A 22,990-nucleotide genomic window follows, 5' to 3' on the forward strand; every position below is an offset into this window, starting at 1 on the left:
TTAAAAAAAATTACCCAAAGGAATTAACATCTGCAAAACAGGAAACAGAAAAAGCAGCCAACAGTACCACGACTAGGGTCCCAAATTTGAACAGGTATAATCTTAGTGGAGCACTTTCAAAAATGTTCTCCCAAGGGAATAAACCAGGGAAGATGCCCCTAGAGCCATCTTTAGTATGTAAACAACTCGGGAAATAATGTATGCAAACAAAGGATTTCTCTAGAAATAAAAACAAGAGGATAGCGTTCAAAAGTAACTTGTAAATACAGTACGATTACAATGACTATGACTGAAAACAATCTCCAATACTCCCTTTGCCTTTCATGCTCTACTGTGTAAACACCCCCAGAACCTGCTTTGAGAAATAATGGGATTCCTTGATAACAGGTCAACAAATCATTTCAAAGCATCTCCAGTTTGCTCAGGCAGAGAAGCCACCAGAAGCTAGCCACACTGAAAACAAAACCAAATTTCAGGATTCCGGTTGCTGACACCAGGCTGGGCATTACTGAGAAAGGTAGGAGTTGTAAATTTGGTGGGAGGAGAAAACTAACAGTGAATTTATCAAAGCCAGTGGATCGTGGAGCTTCTACAATTAAAATGATCTGCTTCTCCACCACTAACCTGCTGATCGACACTTGATCCTTTACTTCTCCCATCAATTCCTCATTTACACATATTAAAAGCGGTCAAAGATTTCATCAGATGTGGTTTTGACAATAGCAGCAAAGTGCCTAAAGCCACAGATTTTAATTGAGCCCAAAATACTGATTTGGGGCAGGGGGAGAACCAATCACAGCAGGAAGCGCTTTAAAAGAAAAATGGGGGTGGGAGGGTGAGGAAACATCATCTTGAGTAAGCTACTCTGCACTCAGTTGTACTGTACGCAAAGAAAATAAGAAAGTTCTATAAAATGTCAGAATTAACCTATCGTTTCAGATTGCTTACAGGTGAAATTCTACCACCTGGATGGGCAGTTTGCCTGCATCAAAAACAAGGAAACTAAAAGAAAAAAAAACCTTCTTCTGCCTGCTGTTTTAACACAATAGATTTTAAAGGAAAGGGGACAGACTCACTCACCACAATCTCCAGATACTGACACACACACATTTACACAACATGTGTGTACACACACACATTCATGTACAAACTGTGACAAAACGAAAGTTGGAAAAAGCAAGAAATTGAAATAAAATTCTGTTTCTCAGATCTCTAAAAGATTAATAAGGAATAAAAATCTAGTCATTCTTAATTGCATAATAGGAAAAAAAAGATTCACTTTAAAATTCTCATTAAATAACTCATGAGACTCTCTATTTCACTGAGATACTCTAAAAAATAAAACCTAGCATATCAAAGTTTCTACCTTCCCCTAACAAGGCATATTTATATTCTTTCCTTATGCTGGGCTAGCAACTTGGGGAATTATAACTTAACTTTAAATAAACAGGAAACTGCATCTTAGGAACTGCCTGAAGTGGTTTTATATTATTTGAGAGTAAGAATGCTTATTAACTTGACAATTTTTAAAGAAATATGCTTTCATTCTCCCCTTATGCAAACCTTTCTTTTAATCCTTATACAAACCTTTTGTTTTTTAAAACATCTGCCTCAGCAAAAAGATCTGACGTAGTAATAATCATTTTTTAACCTGAAGATCAAATCTTACATCCAGTCAGAACTCTGTTTAGGTTTTTTTCTTTCTAATGTCAAGAGTGAGATAGAAGTTTCGGTTTAACTTTAGGCTAGTCTGACAAATCATGGTACCAGGTTGGCACAAAGTGGTTATTTGCCAATCTCCAGTCACACATTCTGAAAGCAACACACAGAGGGTTCATAAATTAATAGCTCTCTGTACTGAATGCTTGTCGATATCTCTGGTTCTGGGGTTTCTGGGTATCCATTTGGATTGTACAGTGTCTCTTAAAATTATGTTTGAAGCCCAACACTAAACCAGAAGTGTTAAGTGAGAGAATGATGGGCACATTCCCAAACTCTTACATTAAACCATAAAGGGAATAGATTAAAAAGAAAAAGCACAGAAAAAAAAAAAAAACAAACATGGTCCAAAAAAGAAAAAAAAAAAAACTCACCCTGAATAGACAAACAGAATACTTGCTTTTCTTTCGACCTTATGGGTAGCACACGGAGGGAGGCACCGGAAGATCGAAGCACAAGTACGTGATGAGGTGTCTCCGAAAAGCATGAGGATGAATAAACTGTCGTGCCGTAAATTTGCCAGCTAGAGGACAGAACGCAACACGCTGGGGCTTGGCTGTCCTAACGTGTTTTACTACGTAAATTTAAAGAGTCTTGAAAGGGAAAAGAAAAGAGGGGGAAAGGTAGAGGGTTTTTTCCTTAATATTACCAAAAAAAGTTTGCCAGAAATTCTCATACTTGGGTCACAAATAAAAGTAATTTCAGGGCTGTTATTAAAAAAAAAAAAAAGAATCTAGTTCTCAGGCTAAAACTCATCACATGTTTCCTATGATGGAAATTTAGGGGGGTGGTTTAAAGAGTTAAAGGCTCCCTACCATTAATTTGCATCTGGTGCTTTTAGTGTGTGTGTGTGTTTTTTTCTTCCCTGAAAAGTTGGCAGAGCTGCCGATTTTCCATAATGCAAGCATTTGGGAATTGTGAGCGGAATGAAACCGATCCAATCTCCTGACTGCGACATGAATTTTCATTAATTACAACCTTGTCAGCAAAAGCATTATCAAAGCTGAATATGAAAATGCTAATGAGTCCTCATTTGCATATTTTTCTTTGTTGGAATGTCATTAATTATTACATTTTATGATGATGAATGCAGCTGTCGAAGCTCTCCGATGCATAATTAGCCATCAGAATGCCAGGAGCCGATCAGCATTTTTGGGTGAAAAAAAACAAATTTCACTTGCACTCGTCCCCCATCCCAACACCACCCAACACACAGACACACAGACAGACACACACACACACACACACACACACACACACACACACACACACACACAGCCCTGATGACGACAGTCCTGAGGCCGGACTTTGGGGAAGTTGAAAAGGGCTCGTTTAGAGGGAATTCATTTTTGCTTTAAAATTATTTTGGTTTTAGCCGATAACGGTCTTATACAATAGAAGCAGCTCTTAATAAAAAAAAATCGTTATTCCAGCTTAATTAATGCCACGCTTAATTATAACACCATGATGTCAGCGGTTTTAATTAAGTATTGGCTCTGTTACAAAAAAAAAAAAAAAAAAAAAAAAACCAACTCCCCGCTGCAGTAAGAGTCACAGATTTGTGCAAATCATTTCTGCGATTTTTTGGTCTTCCGTGGTTCATGAACTATTCGGATATTAACAGGCAGCATGAAAACTCCAGGCACACACGCGTGCGCAGGAAGGCGCACACACATGCGCGCGCGCACACACCACACACACACACACACACACACACCCAAGCAAAGGGGGAAACCCAGACTTTGCTGCTACATTACTTGGATAGACTTTAGAGCTTACCTACTTGACCACTTTTTTGAGCTAAAGTGTAAGTGAAGATGACAAAACATAGCTCATCCTCTCTCAGCCGCTGGGAACGGTGTTTATAAGTAAAAAAAGAAAAACAACACAGAGCAGATGGGACCATTACACATGACCAAACCAATCAATCACAGATGAAGGGCCCAGGTGCAGCGCAGCCGTGCAACAACGCACCATTTCACAGTCTGTCAGACACACACACACGGTCGTCCATGAGTGACCCTCCTCGGCTCCCCCCGGACCTCATCTGGAGCGCTGCTCCCCTCTCGCCTGCCTACGCTCCAACTGACATCTTCATAATCGCCCTGTCTTTCTATCTGCTGTGGCTCCCGTGAAGAGAGGATCGTGGAAGGGCTGGCGACCGGGGGAGGGAGGGAGGGGGAAGGGAGACTGGGGAGGGGAGATAAGGACAGGGGCTCCCATCATTGTCACTTACGAGGAGTCCAGCCTTCTTCCTTCTGCCATCCCCACGGCCCCTCCCTCCCCGACCACCATCACGATCGCTTCTCCGATCCATCATTAAGCTCATTAATTTTTAAGGGTGACTGCTTGGTTACAGCACCCCAACTGTCTGCCATTAGACATAGAAATTTTGTTTGGGGGTCTCCCGCCTCTGAGGAAGGGAGACGTGGGGAGCTGGACAAAGTCACCCTTTTATGTAAATGTTAGAAACTGATTCACTGGAAGTGCGGAGCAGTACTTTCTGTGGTCCCCCCCAAAAGGGGTTCAGATGAAATCCTTGTTACTCAAAAGACTCTGGGGAGCCAACTCTGTCCTAACATTTTGTGTATTAAATAATCCCTGTGGCCTTTGGCGTCCTATGTCACAGACTCATACAGGAATCACTGAACCCAAATGAAATTGTACATTTGCAAGGGTCACGGGCTATCCTGGCAATACAACTGAAAAACCAACTCAGACACAACAAGTTAGGATAGGCTCCCTGTTTTAAACTCAGAATTCCTAATTCCCAGCCTAACTTTTTGTGGCTTTTCACCTTTCCGTTCCTTAAAAGAAGCACACACACAAACAAACAAAAAACTCAGTGGGGAAGAAAGTAACAAGTAACCAACAGAATGCACTGAAGCCCACCTACCTACCACCTTTGAAAAAAAAATCTCTTTACATCACACCAGAAAAAGAAAGACTGGTTTTATTAATTCAATATAGTCTTTAATCATGAACTCCTTCTTAAACCTGGGTAATTTATAACCAAGTTTTTGAGATCTGTTATAGAGCACAAATATTATAAGAAATCACCTCCATTTACTCAAAGAACTGAAAAAGGATACTTTCCCCAGCTTTAGGAGATGACTGCTCATCCAGTGATTGAATGCTCTCAACAATTTATAATTTATTTTGCCCATTTGGAGATGAGAAGGAGTTTAGGAAAGCACTCAAACCCTACAAAGGACAACTATATGACTGCAAAATAGCTTAAGGGATTTATGTCCCAAAATGCTCATGACATTTTAGTCTTTACTGGAAAATTTACACTGAGAACAAGAAAAAGTTAATCAAAATAGACCATGCAATTCAGCCACTCTAAGGATCAAGTCAAGTGTCATTTATGTGCAGTTTCATGTAATGGTACGAAAATAAAGAGTACAGGCTAAGTTGGGTGAGAAAGTGTCCTACCTAAAACCTGCATGCCATTCCATTTACAGGCAAAGGCAATTTTCCAGAACACTAGGCAGATTGGATTCGTTGAAATGAAAGCTTTGTCTCTTAGCATGGACCCTACCATCAATTCAAACATGTTCTCAAAATGGTTTGATGACGCACTTGTTTTTGGTTTTGTTTTTTTTTTTTTTTTTCTTTTGAGGATTCAGTCTGCTTCTCATCTCTTAACCATCTAATTTGTCCTTCGGAAACTTTTAAATATTGAAGTCATCATGAATCTTTCTGTTCCCCAATGCGTCCTGTAATTTCAACGCTTGGTCCTTGTTAACAAGGAACCTCATCCCTGAACTCTAGAAGAAACACAGAGAACGTATTTATTAACATCTTCCATAGCTATGTAGAAAGGATCACCTAGTGTTTTGAACGCATATTTTTTTTTCCTCAAGGAACAGTCTCTACACATTTGCATTAATAAATTTCTATTTTCAAGCTCAATAGAACTTGCGGTACAAAAAGCAGATGTGTACGTTGGATTCTTTCAAATTAAATTTCCAAAAGCAGAGTCTATTCTAGCTCAAGATCAAAGGAACTAAAACATGATCTCCTCCCCCTTCCAATATAATTACAGAGATTTCATTTCTTTTGTAACAATGAGCACAACAGGTAAATTTCAAACCTGAAGGGTCATGATCAGGTGATACCGCTCAGCTTTGCTGGGCTGCTGAATGGCTCTGCTCGGCGCCCCTGCTGTTTAAACTCCCACTCTACAGGAAGATGGGAAATGCCTCATGCTCTTCTCTACTTTATTCTTGGAGATCTGTTTCCTTTTCGACCCTCAGGACTATGCAGAAGAGTTCTCAGATGGACACAACAACCCACTGGACAGCGGGATTGTTCCAAAGGAGGGTGTGTCCATCCTAAAAGGCACATCAAGGAAAAAAATCACATTTGTAGGTGTCCTTCATTGGTAGGCTAGCTAAAAACCCTTTTGGAAGTAGATGGGGAATAAATAATAAATAATGAGGAGTGACACTGTGAGAAATGTCATATCCTGGCAGTCCTGTGAAAAGACACGGCCCTGGGGAGAGAGAAGAAAGAGATGCAACCCACAAAGTCATCCAAAACTGAGGTTCGAAAGAAAATCTGTTCCACTTTGGAATGATTAGCATGATCTATTTCTTTGGGGAATATAGGTAAAGAGAGAACAAAATTTAATGTCAAAACCCACAAAAAACAGAGAACTTTGGGAAAGAACAGCCTCTAGGCTTAAACATCCTTGAGAGCAACTACATTGTACATATGTATTTCCATCTCCCTTTTAAAATTCCTGGTACCTCATTTCATCCTTTGCTGCCCATAGGCATCTGTTCCCCTCTAATTATTTGCCATTTAGAAAAACTCTGCTTAAATTCCTTGTGCATCTGTCCCTTGCTTAGTGTATATTTGTGATGCTTAAATATGGTGCCTGATATTAGAGCAGCCATGCACAGAAGTACAAAAACTTTCCCATCACCGAAAAATGTTTCAGCATCCTCTCCCCCAAAACATATACACAAAGTAAATTCAACATTACCAGGATTTTATAAAATAAGTACGTACTCCAATATACATTGTGCACACGTGTGCACACACACACACGCACATACATACGCTCCTCAAAGACTTGGCTGTTGGTAAACAGAACTTCTAGTGTATCTTCCAACCAATGCCTTCACAATATAAATGCCAGTAATAATGTCCTTACCAAAATATAGTCTTTTACTTTTAACTAGCGAGGGTCTCCTAGCTCCTGAAATCTTTTGCTAGTCTATGAAATGGAATATGATTATTTTGCATGGAAATATTCTTATTTTAAGGATATTTCCTCTTGAGAATATAGGGAAAAAACCTGAAAAATTAGACATAGTTTGTTAGCATCAAAAATCCCAAATCAAACAGGTTTAATTCGTTCCTACATCTCTTCCACACATCCTTCTTTCTCTTTGCCCATTCCTTCATCCTTCCACCCTTCTTCTACCTCTTCACCCCTCCAGACTCCCTCACTTAAAGGAGAGGTACTGTATGAGGGAAAAACATTGGATTGGGAACATGGAAATGTGGCTTCTGAATTTAGTTTTGCCAATAATTAGGTGGGATCTGTTTCCTTATCTGAATTGGGATAAAAGATCCCTATGCTGAGGAATAATTACTAACATTAGTATTAATAACAATAATAATAGTTTACTCTATGCCAAACATTTTGCAGTGCAGTGGGGTGATTAACAGCATGGATTTGGGAGTCAAAATGCCTGAGTGTGAATCCCAGATCCACCTCTAATGAACTGATGACCCTGGCAAGTTACTGAATATTTCGGTGCCTCCATTTTCTCATCAAAAAAAAATAGGATGAGTATAATATCTATGTCATGTGGTTGTTGTGAGAAACAAGACATTAAAGGCACTCAGAATACGTATTTATTCTTTATCATGTCTCCACCACAATGTAAGTTTCATGCATAAAAGGAATATCTTTTGTTCACCACTATATTCACATAGCCTAAAATAGTGCCTGGCACGTGGTATGGAGTTGGTAAATAAAGCACTCTTCAGTGAATGGATGGATGGATGGATGGATGAACAGACAAAGAAACATGCCTTGTTCTGGGAGAACCCACGATTCTGAGACTGAACTGTTAAATACTTACTAGGTGTAATTTATATGGTACTTTGCATGACCTCTGCTTTCAGGAAACTGATAATTTATTATGGGAACGAGGCTAAGTACAAACAACTATCATTATAAATAAAGAAAAAATCACATTAGAAGTATAAAAGTTGAATATTTGGCCAGGTCAGAGGAAAGATATCTCAGTTCTGTGGGAATAGGGAGTGGAGTCTTCTGACCCCATGATTCCTCCAAGAAAACCCTTGGGAACTGTCAACCATGACCACTAAGAAGTTAAAGCCAACAGACAATGTTCAGTTCTCATCTTCCTTGGTGGTCAGAAAGACACTCTTATCCCTTCCTTAAAAACATGCGGGGACTTCCCTGGTGGTGCAGTGGTTGAGAATCCGCCTGCCAATACAGGGGACACGGGTTCAAGCCCTGGTCCGGGAAGATCCCACATGGCACAGAGCAGCTAAACCCATGTGCCACAACTACTAAACCTGTGCTCCAGAGCCACAACTACTGAAGCCCGTGTGCCACAACTACTGAAGGCCGTGTGCCACAACTACTGAAGCCCACATGCCTAGAACCCGTGCTCCACAACAGGAGAAACAACAGCAATGAGAAGCCCGTGCACTGCAAGGAAGAGTAGCCCCCACTCGCCGCAACTAGAGAAAGCCCGCACGCAGCAACGAAGATCCAACACAGCCAAAAAATTAATTAATTAATTTAAAAAAAAAACGCGTGACACAGCTTCCACGACAACACATTTCCCTTTTCTCCTACTCCTGGGGGGTTCTACTTTATTCTCACCCAAAAGACTTTAAATGTTGACAATCCTTCAGTTGTGAGGCCCTAGGTTTCCTTGTCACTTGAGACTCCATACGCAACCTTCTATCTTCAACTTGCCTCTATATGTTGAAGGCCCCTTCAGCTGAAGACCTTTTGCTCAGACTTTTCTGAGCTTTATACCCATAACTCCAACTGCCTACTTGATATCTTCACTTGAATGGCTTAAAAGTACCTCAAACTTAACACCAAACTCATCATCTTCTTCTTTTTATACCTAGACATTTATTAATGTTCCCTGGAGTTTTACAGAAATTGAAAAAGAAATGAAATTACATTTATTAAGCATCTCGTATTTCTAGCTCCTGTGCTAGATGCATCTATCTCATTTAATCTTCATTACAAGGCTCTGAGGTAGATCTCATCATCTTCATTTTTAAGATGAGAGTAGTAAGGCTCAGAGAAATTGCTTCCATTTCATCACAGACCATGGATTTCAAGCTACAAGGCTCGAAATTAAGAGGATGAATAATGTTTGGTGTCAAGAAACAATCTTGCTCCCTTAGTTTGAGCCTTATAACCTAGAAGATTATACCCTGTGAGCCTTCTGATTCATAGTGGAGAGCTATTTTGGTAAATCAATGATAGGTCTACCCAGGGGAAGAAGGGAAAGTATAGAGCAACACCTTAATCAGATAAAAACAGACAATATAAAAGTAGAAAACATATAGAAAAGAAACAGTCATGGAAAAAAGTTAAAAGCTAATTTTAAAAAGAACTGTAAAAAATAAGGATATTAAACATTTTATCAATGAAAAGCTACAGTGCTGGAGATTTTAAAAATCAGTAAATATATTCATGGTCAAAATAAGAAAACAAGAACCATGAAAGGCCCATAGAAAGCATATAATGAAATGAATCCTTGGCAGGGTTGTCCCAAATGAAACAACCTCCCATGGGGGCTGAGGCCCTCTGACCCAAGCCCTGGACCACACACCACACCAGCACCACACATCTCACGGAGTCTACTCCATCCCTTCCTTTGAAAGTCCCAAAGCTGCAAGTCCTGTGACATTTCTGCACAACATGAAAGACTATACTTCATATACCCTGGCTTAGGACAAAACATGGACCCTTTCTTAGTAACAGGTGACATACTAGACCCTCATATTGCTCTCACTCAGGAGGTGACGTCCATCTCTTCCAGGATGATTCCTGAAAAACCCATTTACCTGACTGGCTCATCAGTAAGCCTTCCTCAATCCAGGTGATTTAGTCCCCCACTCCCCACGCCTGCAGATTCCCCTGTTTGTTGACATGATCTATCACAGACTATTAAAGCTTGGATGGCACAGCTGCTCACAGGCAGGTAATGGCTACCTGTCTCCTTGGAGTTGAAGACTCCTGTGATTGGAATTCCTCTCTACGCATGGCTGGCTGGGGGTTCCCAGACAGAGGAAATCATAGACATGTTGACCTTAAATGTTACAAGCTATATAATTCACATAATATTAATATTACACCATTCATCTCCCCGTATCCATGGTTTTAGACCTTTGACCTCTCCAGCTGTCAAGGAAAAAAATCTTTTTCTGGCAGGGGGTAAAGTGGATCACACACCTATCTCTAGCAATCTCAGACAGATCCTGTTGCATTTTCTGGCTCACTAGAGGGGATTTCTCTCTTCCAGGACTTGCCATGCCAAACCGCCCATGATTTGTTGCAGGAAAGGACCGTGGGTGTGTGGGGCAGGCAGTTCATCTTGTGGCTATCTCACCCAGCAGCCATAAACCCAGCAAAGGGTGTAATTCCCAAATTCTCCACCAGGGCACTGGGAGAGGCAGACTCAGAGCAAAAACAACTACTTTTGGGCTTCCAAATCAAAAATGCCACTTGCTAGCCATGCCAACCTCCAAGACAGACATCCTGCCAGAGAGAAATGAGTGGTCCTGTATCACACAGGCACTAAGCCATGAAGCTGGAAATCAAAGCCCACTCTAACCCCAAATTCCAAGCTCTTCCCATGCCTATACCTATAAAGATAAAAGAGGAAAACAGCTCATAAAGGAAAAAATCACTGAGAAAAACAGAGACAGAGTTCACAGATTTTGACATTGTGCGCGATGAAGGAGGTGGGTTTCAAAAGGCAGAAAGAGTAGGCTAGGGAAAAAACAAAGAATTTGAAGCTGTGCTACCTTCGATGTCAAACTAACTACCTAGATAGTTTCAGGAAAGCTCTTCAGCTACACCCGACTGAGGTGCTGATTCCTAGACCTGAAGTGTGTCCCACTGTGAACTTGACCCCAAGAGACTTGGCATATGTGGTCTATGGACCACACTCTGACAACTGCTGCCAGAGAACGAAAGATCCATTTGCACTTTTATATGCAGAAGGGAAAGGAGTCAGGAAGGGAAGAGAAGATGAAAGAAGATGGAACAGAAAAGATTTCTGGAAAAAGATTCCAGGACTAGCAAGTTAAAATAAGCTGAAAGATGCAAATGCTGAGGGTTATCAAGAGATCCTTACCAGAGGCAGGCGTTCCTATTCATAAAGCAACAGGTCCTACGCCCATCAGCTTCACTCATCCCTTATTAAAAAATAATGATGGTGACATTTTCCCTTGACTTTCGCAACCCTGGATCATTCTTCTTGTAAGGTTATTTTCTTTATTATTATGGTTTAACGTTGTGTTAAAATGTTAAAAAAAAAAAAAAAAAAAAAGGTACAGCAGTCATTAGTGTGGTCCTTAAACCCTGGCTTTCTGTATCTTACATTTACTTGGAATACTTTTGACCTGTCACATCTACCTGCACTGTCCAGGGAAGCAGTTGGGTCTGCTGGTTAGAATACATGCTTCGGAGCCTGGCAGGACCATGTGCAAATCACAATCATACCACTAACCAACTAGCAGTGTGCCCTCCATCTGGGGGAATTTTAACCTCACTGTCTTTCACTTTCCTCATTCGTAAACTGAGGACAATACATACTGTTCACAAAGGGACGCTGTAAGATAAAATCTGCAAACAACAGCACAGTGTTTGACACAGAGTAAGAGCAAAATATCGAGTGGCTATTGTTACCACATTAGGATATTGATGAACGTTTATGGACATTAGCAAATAAGCATTATGGACATTGTTGGACAAAGGTCACGGTCATTATTTAGAATTTAGTGCTGATGGAGCATGGATTTAATTTGCTCTTATGTGTCAAGGAAGCTGTATATTTGTATAACAGATACAAAGACTGGACCTAAATCTGGACTGTTTTGAAAATGCATGCCTTTGGTGGCACGGACAAAGAAGGGAGAACCATGAGATTAAATGTTTCTCCAAATATATCCAACTGTGTGTGCTGCTGATGACAGCAACATCTATACAAGAAGCACCACACATTTTCAACTGCACGTATCTGTGTTATGTTAAGAGGAAAAATATATCACCTCGGTGGTTCCCAAGGCTTTTTTGCTTTTGCTATTATATTTTAGTTCCAAACAAGCCTCCTCGTTTTATGACCTCTTCCCTCTGCACCTTTCGCTCTGCTTGTGTCCCTTATGTGCCCAATCACCCATGTGCATGACGCTGACAGAGCCATTTCCTCTTCAGCTGTTACCCTTGAGTAGTTTTCCAGTCCTTTATAGGTTAACATTTAAAGGCATAATTCCTACCCACTTACAACTTTTATTCTAAAGGAAATAAAACAAAACAGGCTCAGATTGCCAGACTACACTAATTTTTTTCAAATACCTCTCACGCATCAAATGGTTTCATTCAATGTGCTTGCAACTGTACAGCAAATTCAAACAAATCTTTCTTCATTCACTCTGCTTAACTGTATTTCTCCTTCTACACACTGACTTCCGATATCCTCTCGGCTAAAGTTGTTAATTTCACCAAAATAGTGTTCATCGTAATAAAACTTACTTATTTTTTTAAAGGGATTATTATTTTTTTTAAGTAAATTTAGTTACTTATTTAATATTTTTTTTGGCTGTGTTGGGTCTTCGTTGCTGTGCACAGGCTTTCTCTGGTTGCAGCGAGCGGGGGCTACTCTTCGTTGCAGTGCGCGGGCTTCTTACTGTGGTGGCTTCTCTTGTTGCGGAGTGCGGGCTCTAGGCGCCCGGGCTTCAGTAGTTGTGGCTCACAGGCTCTAGAGCACAGGGTCAGTAGTTGTGGCGCACTGGCTTAGTTGCTCCGTGGCATGTGGGATCTTCCCGGACCAGGGATTGGACCCGTGCACCCTGCGTTGGCAGGCGGATTCTTAACCACTGTACCACCAGGGAAGTCCCTGAAACTTACTTATTTTTAATAATTAACTTTGAGTGATTAGCAAATGTCTAGTTTCAACCACTACGTAGAATTTTTGTTTGTTTTCAGAGTAAGAAAAAAAAATCAATTTTTCTTTGTAGCGATATTATCAAATGCTCCAAGGAAGAATCCTGGTTCTGGTAATGTGTTCTGATCACCCCTCAGATACCCTCATCTGACATTACAGAAAAGCCCTGTACTCTTCAGGAATATCTATCTGATCAACTAGAAACCAATTGCAGTGAACTTCAGGACTTGCCCTCAAGCGTGGTATGCTCTTTGCTTAGCCCAATACCTGGCAAGAGGTGAGTGATCATAAATATAAATTACAGGTAACTTCCAACTTTTCCTGTAAGTATACTGAGTTAACAATACATCTATCTGCAGTCATCACACCAGAGCTGGAAATGACTGCAAAGTTATTTTTATCAAATAGCCTTTGATTTGGCTCGATGACACTGGCAAATGCTGACACTGTGACCATTTGGGCCACACATGCTTCTGGGCCATTTTCAAAACCACTAGCTATGCATCTAGCCTTTGTCTCTCTCCACTTGAACAAAAACTCCACGAGGGCAGGGGGTAGTTTTCTCCTTTGTTTCCAGATGTATCGCAAGTGCCTGGCACATATCTGCTGAATGAATGACACATGCTGAACACAGCTTGTAAGGTTCCTTCAGAAGCTGAACATAGAGAACCTTTTCCTCACACCCTCCCTCTTCAGTGCTTGGAAAAGAGATGCCCAGTCCTCTCCCTTCTAACCTTCTGCAGGTGTCACTCCCTAGGCCTCCAACAAGCCTCATCTTGTTCCCACACCAGTTCCGTTTGCCCTAATGTCTCCTCCTGACCTTCACAGGTGAACTTAGACGTCTACTTCCTCTGGGGTCTGTCCCTCCCTTTTAGGAACTCCCACAGGACCCTGTATATCTCTTGGACTGTTTATCTCCTGTGTTTCCCACTAGACAGAAAGTAACTCCAAGTATGCGGTATTCAAGGGTATATCTCCAGCCCCAACACATGCCAAATATTTGGCACAAAGTTCATGCTCAATAAATATGTGATGAATGAATTAAAGACTGAACACTAATAACACGAAAGACCCGTAGAAGCACATCTCTATCCAGAGCAACTGTTACGTACAAATCAGTACATATGATACAAGTCAAATAAACTTACAAGCAATGTAATTTAAAATCCAATCAATCAATATATTTGTTGAGTCCATAAGTATTTTGGGCCTGTTAACAGTGGGATATACCTCCAAATAAAACTTCACCAATCAAAATTCTATGATTAGAAAAGAAGTTCACGGGTAAAGCGATGATTATTAATATCCTGAGAAATAATTTCACATGATTAATGACTTAACTACTTTATTCATCCAAATATAAGAACTTGAATTCTCTCTAAAGGTTATATTTTCAACTTGCCAAAAATTCTAAATAAAATAGGTGTTAATCATTTTGATGGTAAAAGGGAATATATACTATGATACATGCAAAAACAAATACCTAAATTCCATACATTTTCTTTAAGCCACATGTTACAAAACACAGACGTCTTTAACTGGTTTTCTCTCTGCATTTTAATTTTATTAAATGAAATACACAGAATTCAACAGAAGCACAAAAGTCTATCTACGACAGTGGCCAACAGGTTAGCTGGGAGAGCCTCATAGGACAGGCTACGAGTCTATGGCTCTGAGCAGCCAGGGGTCAGGTCTCCATAATGTGATCAAGGCATTACATGTGTTAAGAAAAACCCAAATCAGGGGACTTCCCTGGTGGTCCAGTGGTTAAGAATCCGCCTGCCAATGCAGAGGATCGGGGTTCAATCCCGTCAGGGAACTAAGATCCCACATGTTGTGGGGCAACTAAGCCCGTGCACCACAATTACTGAGCCTGTGTGCCACAACTACTGAGCCCATGCACCACGATTACTGAGCCTGTGCGCCACAACTACTGAGCCCGTGCACCACAACTACTGAGCAAGTGCGCCACAATTACTGAGCCCATGCGCCACGACTACTGAGCCCGTGCGCCACGATAACTGAGCCCGTGCACCACAACTAGAGAGAAGCCCATGTGCTGCAACAAAGAAAGATCCCACATGCCACAACTAAGACCCGACACAGCCAAAAATAAATTTAAAAACCCAAATCAGACAAAAACAGCCGTATCATTCCAGAATGGATAGAACAGATAACAAAATATCCTAGTTATCCACTGCACCATTTCACAGATTCTGGTGGGGAAAAAAAAAACCAACAACAGTAACTCATAAAATCAAACTACAGCAACACGGGCTTATTTCTTTTATTGCACAGGTAGCCTTAAAAAAATATTGTGTATGATAAGTCATACAAGATGGCAGAGGTAATATTACAACGTATAACAAAATCACCCAAGTACTTGAGAAGAACATACTCCAATTTTGAGGCTAATTTCACCACATTCTTAGCTATTTCCCTAATTGTTCTGCATAAGGCAAAGCTTCCTTCTTCAGTGTCACTTAGTCTTAGCTGTATATTATAAGAAATAATAAATGGATATTCTTTTTGAAATATTTATAGTGCTGACTTTCTTCTAATTTGGCTTGTCTTTCCTCTAAATTAGTAAAAATCCGTTAACATTTTTCCTGCAAGGAAAATCATTGCCACTGCATATACATAATGTTTAATTGGGAATCTACAAAATGAATGTCTGCCATTTACATCATTGTTACAGAGGCAAACCTTTAGGGCCCTCAAAGTAAGCCTATCGATTTGATGGACAAATAAAAAATAGAGATCATTTCAGCCCTTTCGGAAGTATGCACAATTTTAACACGTCAAAAATTAACCATTTCTTTGACCTAAAAAAGTTATTAATTTAGGGCATAAAAATATCTTGATGGTAAATAGTTAGGTGCTAAGTAGGTGATGACTCACTTTTACTGAGCGAAGAAGAAATAGAAGGATTTAAAAATAAGTACTCAGTTCAAGGAAAATGAACAGTTTTGAAAACGAAAATGACAGTTCTTTGAAGAGATGTGTAGGTCAGAGATCCCTCAACCTGGCAGGACATCAGAGTCATCAAATGCACGTTTAAGTTAGATGCTTGGATCCCAGCCCAGACCTCCGAATATAAAATGTCTGTAGAAGCAGCCCAGGCATCTGTATTATGTGACTGGCCAAGAGGTAGCTCAGATGTATGGCAAGGGTGAAGATCTACAAGATGTGGTCCCATTTCCTTATGGCGTTCAGAGGCCATGGGCGTCAGCCATTCATCAGGTTTTCTTTTGTATCCGATATATAAGGACATTAAGAAATAGTGGGATAAAATAACATTCAAAGTAAATATAGACCAAGAGGTGCCAAAGCTTCTTTCTGGCATTCTCTGCCCAGCTCTTGCTTCTACTGTCTCATTAGTAACATAGTACTTGCGGGGGGGGGTTGGGATCGCTATATACACAGTTGTCTCATGCATGTCAGTCGCCCCCGCAATAAGACGGCAGACTCACCCAGTGCTAACATCCCCAACAAATGAGCTATTCCCGGGGAAATAACCAATTAAACCGAACTGGCTCTATATAAAAGATGAAAATACAACAAAAGAAATAGTGATGTAGCTAAGTGGATCCATCTAGGGATGACGTCAAATTTACCAGCGTTTAGAGACACCTAAATTACACATGAGAATCAAGAACTCATAGAGGCGCTGTTGCAACCAAAGACCACCACCTACAGTTCTGATAGTAAAGGTGGCACTGGAGATTACTTTTAGAAGATGTTTGGCCATGGGAACGAGGTCGTGTAGGACAAAACTGTGCAGTAGATGAAAAAGGTTCTTTGTCCCTCTCCCACATGCTCGGAAATAATGTCCCTGAAACATCTCTCCTATCCCATTCTTAGGTAGCTGCTAAAGCAATGTATCAAAAGGTGGGAAGAAATGACCACAGTGAAGCCCTCCTCACAACAGTATTTGCATTAATGAGTGTCTTCAAGTAATCTGCCCACAAAGCAAAGAAAGATGAATTCTGGGAACATCTTAGCTTATGGAGGCAAAGAGCAGGGAAAGAGGTAGTCCAGAGGGAAGACCGTCAGCCTGGGATGGGAGGTGTGTATACCATAGGGTCGAAATGCAGGAGCAGGGGAAAAATGGAGAAAGGAAAAAAGTACATTTGAAAGTATAGCCTTTCACCTGCCCAAGGCAAGTACTCTGTGAATCCCAAAACAGCAGAGGAAGTCATTCATACATGGGCAGCCAGTAGGGAGCCAAAGCAAGGAGTCTGGTTTGGAGCACTGGGGAGATGAGTGAGCTTGGGAAAAGATCCACATCTAAGATCTAGGAAAGGAAGCGAAAACCCACACTGGGAACAGCCCAGCACAGCAAACAGACAAGCAAAAATAGAGGCTACTCTTCTCCAGACACTCTCCATCAAGAAGCCAGGCAAAAGAAAGACAGGGAATGATAGCAAAGTGAAATCAATGACCTTTCTTTACCTGGCATGAGGTAGGGTGGCTTATAGAAGTGAGGATGCAATAACTTCAAAGACCCTAAGAGCATGTCTGTCTTTTTCGGTGCTGTGTTCCAGGATCTAGCACACTGCCTGGCACTAAGGAATATCCAATAAACACTGGCCAAATCAATGGCTCAGTGAATACCCTGGAAACAATAATAAAGTTCAATAAACACTTAACAAATACTTAAACATTAAACACTGGGCATACCGGGGTAACTCTTAAAAAAAACTGAGGACTTAAGGGACAAAAAAGATGTCTTGGTTATTCACAGACCACTTAAAATTTTTAAAGTCAACTAGCTTATTTCCTTGAAGGGTAAATTTCAAAAAGGCTAGTCTAATGTATTAACTACATAAAACAAATCCACAAAATTATCTTCAACCATTCTAAGAAACACAGTTAATTGTCTTTTCTCTCCTCCCCAGCTTCTTCTCCATTCTTTTAACTTTTTCTAGATTTTCAGGTGACTACTGCTAAGCTTTTGGGGTTTTATTAGTTTTTCTTCTCACCCCTTGATCACCTGTTCTGGCATGATTCTGCTTTCTTTTGTATTTCTTCATTCTCCCCTGGGAAATTTATGTCTGTTTCTGGCATCTGTCCCCCATCCTCCTTTGTGAACACTGATGTGAAAAATTCATTTATTTTTTAGCAGTGTCTCCACTGCCTGTCAATAAATTACCCTTTTTATCTCTTCGAGGCTTGACAAACCACTTTTCAGATCTCCTGTTCTGTAGGTGCTCTCAGAAATAACTCATTATTATTTATCATCATCTCATAGGTAATCTCTCTTCCTTTTTTTCACTCTTAATTTGGAGATTTTTTTTATATTCTTAACATCTTCCTGTAATCACACCAGTCTCCTCCTCTATAACACTCGATGCCAACTGTGCCTCTTTCTTAATAAATAATTGCTTTGTGCTCTTTAGTTTCTAATCCTGTTAGCCTGATAACTGGAATATTCTTGTAGCGTGTTTACAAGCAGCATTAACTTTGGGGCATCTACTTGCTGAATTATATCTCTGAATACGCATGCCTTTTCCCACTTTTATTCTTTCACTACTTACCCCCTTCTTTTTCTCATTCTACTTTATAGTGTCTAAAATTCAAGGCTGACTGTTAAATTTTGTTTCAAGAGACAGAAAGGTTGCAGTTCTGCCTACACATCTCCTGCATTCTTCAGAGTTTAAATCAATGGCTCAGATAATATTTGCTATGAAAAGCATCATTTGATGACCAAATCTAGCGCAACAATCCATTAGGTCCAAACTCCTACATGTGTCACAAATTTGCATAACACCAAATCAAGCTTCCCTGCTTTTTCTTTCCCTTCTCTAGTTTGACCAGACTTGCTGAAACCTCTAGCTGGATTATCATCATATTCTGAAAATACTCTCCAATTCTATACTTCCAATCACACCCTTTGTTTCACATAAAACTTAATCAAGAGGAGTTTCATGTCAGTTTCCACTTGTACATAATGATAAATAGCTTAAGCTACATTCAGTGCATTCCCCACCATAATTTTTCTTTCTATACTATACACAGATAAATCACGTTTATCTCCTCATTATTTTCCATCATGTCCATATTCTAGTGGTCCTTACCACCTGATAGGCACAATGGAACCAACCCCTTTTCCATTGCAATTTTTATAACCTTTAATTATCAGCCAGTATTAGCTTGTACCTGTAGTTTCAAGTGATGTTCATTTCTTCTAAACTAAAAAATGAAAGAATGAATACCAGGAAGTCCCTTGTTTTGCTTAGCATACCCATCTAAATGGGGCAAACTGCATGTGATATATGCATTAAAAAGCATTTCTCAAACATAAACTTTACAAAGTGAAACAGCCTGAGCTACCTGATAGATACCAGCTGATAAATATGATAAAACTGCAAAATAGGATTTTGCCCCTCCAACGTGGAACATATTAAGGGAGCCAAATAACAATACTGAGTAATGTAGCCACCATCAGTAGAAACTCTTCAGCAGGCCACAACATACTTTGAACTTATGCGCTGCTCTTTAGTTAAAAAAAAAAATATATATATATATATATATACTCATACCCATTTTAAATAAGTAGAAATTTGCACAAATAGAAAGTGACTTTCCTAGGATCACTAAGAAATCACGCCAATCCAGTCTAATTGGTAAGCTTTTAAGCACCACATTTAACTGGATTTTCTTATAGCACTAATGTTCCTCCACTGACACAACTTAGCAGGCAATGTATTTACAAAAACTATAATAGCCTGAAAAGAATTAACAATGAACAATGTGCAAAACAGTCAATTACAGGCTTAAACTTTAAACAAGCACTTACAATGAAAATTTAAAAAAAAAAAAAAAAACCTATCTTGGCTATTGGGTCATTTTCCAGGCTACTAACTGCTAAACCATGTGCAGAACATGCTTCCAATTTAACCATCCAGATTTCCTAAAAAGGCAGATAGCTTTGCTCTGCAGGCAGAATCAAGTTGGTCTTCAATTTGATTTTTAAAACAAGGCAGTTGTACAGGAAACTAATAAGATTTTGCTGCGGATTATCTGAAGAAGAAAGGAAAGGGGAAGTAGGTATTATTTTAAAGATCTTAATTTGTCTGTCTATGAAAGCGAAAAATATAACCTTACTTTGGTTTAGAAAAGGGTAGCAGCTGAATAAGTTCTACAGCCCCATCAGCTTCTGAAAATCAATAGCCCCAAGTCTCGCCTCTTTTGAGACACAGCATTGGCAATGGTTGCCAAAGCAAAAACACCATGTAGGAGGTCATGGTGGCTTTAAAAGCTTCAGAGAAAATTTGAATGTTTCCTAGCTAATGAAAGAAGCTCTCAGGTCTTACAAGTAATCAGACACAATAAAATCTCAAAGTTTCACTCTCGAAATGGCAGGCTTCCAATGGCACCAGATCAAAATCCACACACAAGGAAGTGACCAGAACAGAAGCCAGGTACATGGAAGGACTTTGGGGGCTTGAAGCTACAGAAGTCCTACACACTGGTGTGATGAACCAAGACGGGTTAGCTTTTGTTAATGAAGCATTGGTACTTCTCACGGACATGATTGGAGGAAGTCAAAGCATGGTTGTCCACAAAAACGTCCACAATTGCAAACAGTGTACTAACGTCCCTGAAGACTTGTCACCATTATGACATTTATTATGAAATCAAGTCAGGTTGATCAAACTTTGGTTCAGGTCGATCTAGTCCTTATATGAGGTACCACTGCTCGTTTACAAAACAAGTTGATGGATGCTAATCTGTTCCCTCTCTCTGCGTATGCCAAGCCATCAGGTTATTACCCTGCAGTTAGGACCCTGTTCTTAAACTCCCTGGGAGCTCACACATGGCTCTCCAGGGATCTTGTTTGTCGCAAGAACTGTGTTCCTGAAAAGTTGTCGTGAGTCTAATCTTCATAGTCTTAAAGGCATCCTCTGGAAAACTCCCCATAAAGGAAACAATTACCTCTCAATTTATCTTCAGAATTAACCCAAATATTCATTTAACCTTCAGCTCCTATAATCAGCATTTGGATCATCTTGTAATTTTCTGTCTTAATACTAGATGTAGGTGAAGAGACACCAAGGACTTTTGTCCAGGTAATCTTAAGATTTTTGTCGTTGTTTGTTTTGTTTGTTTGAGTTCTTTGCTCATAAGGCCCAACAAAGTAGCCAGTTAATGATTATCAGTTAGTTGCTTCTTTACATCCTATTTATCACCTGGTAAATTTGGTTGATCACACAACTAAAGAACCGCATTTGCTTCTTCCATTGGTCACAGAAGAACTATCTGTCTTAAGCTTCCTCTCCAGAGGGCAGAATATTGACAGTAAAGACAAGGATCCACAATTACAGAAAAGGCTCCATTAATTATCCTCAACATAGAAGTGAGGAAACCTTGTGGAAAGGGTAGAGTCAGGATTAAGCCCAAGAGTGCACACTGCTTAAGTATCACACAATACAGCTTCTTGGATCCACAGAGCGAAAGGACGGACGGAGGGCACATTTGCAGACCAAAACCAACGAGAAGATATCTAATAAGTGAGGATTAATACAAAGTCCTATTCTACATAAGGAAGTGGAAGACCTGATGAGAAAGCAATTGATATTAAAAACAATAATTTTAGTGGACCGGGAGCTCAATGTTCAGTCAATGCCAAAACATGGGTTAAGTGAAACCTTAGACTGCGTTAATACTAAAAATCAACTGAGGGGCTTCCCTGGTGGCGCAGTGGTTGGGAGTCTGCCTGCCAATGCAGGGGACACGGGTTCGAGCCCTGGTCTGGGAGGATCCCACATGCCGCGGAGCAACTAGGCCCGTGAGCCACAATTACTGAGCCTGCGCGTCTGGAGCCTGTGCTCTGCAACGGGAGAGGCCGCGATGATGAGAGGCCCGCGCACCGCGATGAAGAGCGGCCCCCGCTTGCCGCAGCTAGAGAAAGCCCTCGCACAGAAACGAAGACCCAACACAGCAATACATAAATAAATAAATAAATAAATAAACAAACAAACAAACAAACAAACAAACAAACTGATTAACCCAGACCAGGAATACTGAGGTAAGTCCTGGATTCACCACTTGGAGAGGGAAAGAGACCAACCAGAACACACGCAGAGGACGGTGACCAGGAATACAAGGCATGGTTAAACCACGCTCTGTGATATGTTACATGTTTTCCAACGACACTTTGGAAGGAAGCAAGAATTATCATCCTGGGAAACATGTGCAGAGAGAAAAGACACAATCCCAGGTAGCTCTGGAGGAGAAACTTAAGTGTCCCGAGCTGACAGTTGCAGAATTGAGAACATTCTGAAAGTCAGAGCTGTCACAATGCAATAAATTGCCTTGTCAGGAGTGGCTTCCCCAATGCAGTGAGTGCCCAGGCAGAGGAAGGAATGCCTGCTGGGGTCCATTCACTTATACATTAGTCAGAGTGTCATGTGTGCCAACAACTTTGCTAGGGCTTCATCTGGAAGGATTCCTATATTGGGAGGGAAGCCGATGTAAATGAGAAAGAACACAAGGAGAGCTCTAAGTTCTATTCCACTTTTAAGAGTCTATGATGTCTTCCCAAATGGTGGATAAATTAATGTTCTGAGACAAAGAGTTTCATTCCAATCTACCTTAGTGGAGGAACGGAAGGGAAAAAGGAAGGGGAAGGGAGGGAGGGAAGGAAGGACGGGAAGGAGGAAAGGAAGGGAGGAAGGGAGGAAGAAAGGAAGAAAGAATTTATAAATAATGTATTACAGATGGGTGATTAAATACACCACTGAAATGATTATGTGATCAAATCAAGAATTATCCAGCTTTCTTAAAGATACTAAGTTTTTAGGGAAGAAAAAGATGAGATGGAGGCTTTTCCCCCTTCAATTTAAGATCTTTAGAAAGCAAAATGATTAATCAGAAAATAGGTTCCCTTTTCTCTCTCTCTCTGGTAACTTATCCATTCCCATGACTTCAACTACCAAATACGGAATACTGTATGCCAAATCTGCAATCCCCGGCCAGAACCACAAATCAAGTCACTCACAGACATCTCAAATATTCAGCGTGTCCCAAACTGAACTTACCATCTTAATCCCCCATAATCTGCTTTTCCT

At 40.4% G+C, this 22,990-nt stretch overlaps 1 protein-coding gene across 13 annotated transcripts in view; it reads right to left on the reverse strand.

Moving 5' to 3' along the window:
• TCF4 (transcription factor 4) overlaps nucleotides 1-22,990 on the reverse strand; it is a 352,696-nt gene that overhangs the window by 193,136 nt on the left and 136,570 nt on the right. Inside the window, exon 1 of one of the 13 annotated variants that reach the window (XM_036874772.1) lies at nucleotides 2,094-2,159. The exons of the other annotated variants lie outside the window; for them this stretch is intronic. The gene's annotated coding sequence lies outside the window, so the exon portion shown is untranslated. Of the gene's footprint in view, nucleotides 1-2,093; nucleotides 2,160-22,990 lie in introns of those variants that run through there. 13 annotated transcript variants of the gene reach the window in all.

Source organism: Balaenoptera musculus, chromosome 14 (assembly GCF_009873245.2).
Source record: "Balaenoptera musculus isolate JJ_BM4_2016_0621 chromosome 14, mBalMus1.pri.v3, whole genome shotgun sequence".
Taxonomy (NCBI): Eukaryota; Metazoa; Chordata; class Mammalia; order Artiodactyla; family Balaenopteridae; genus Balaenoptera; species Balaenoptera musculus.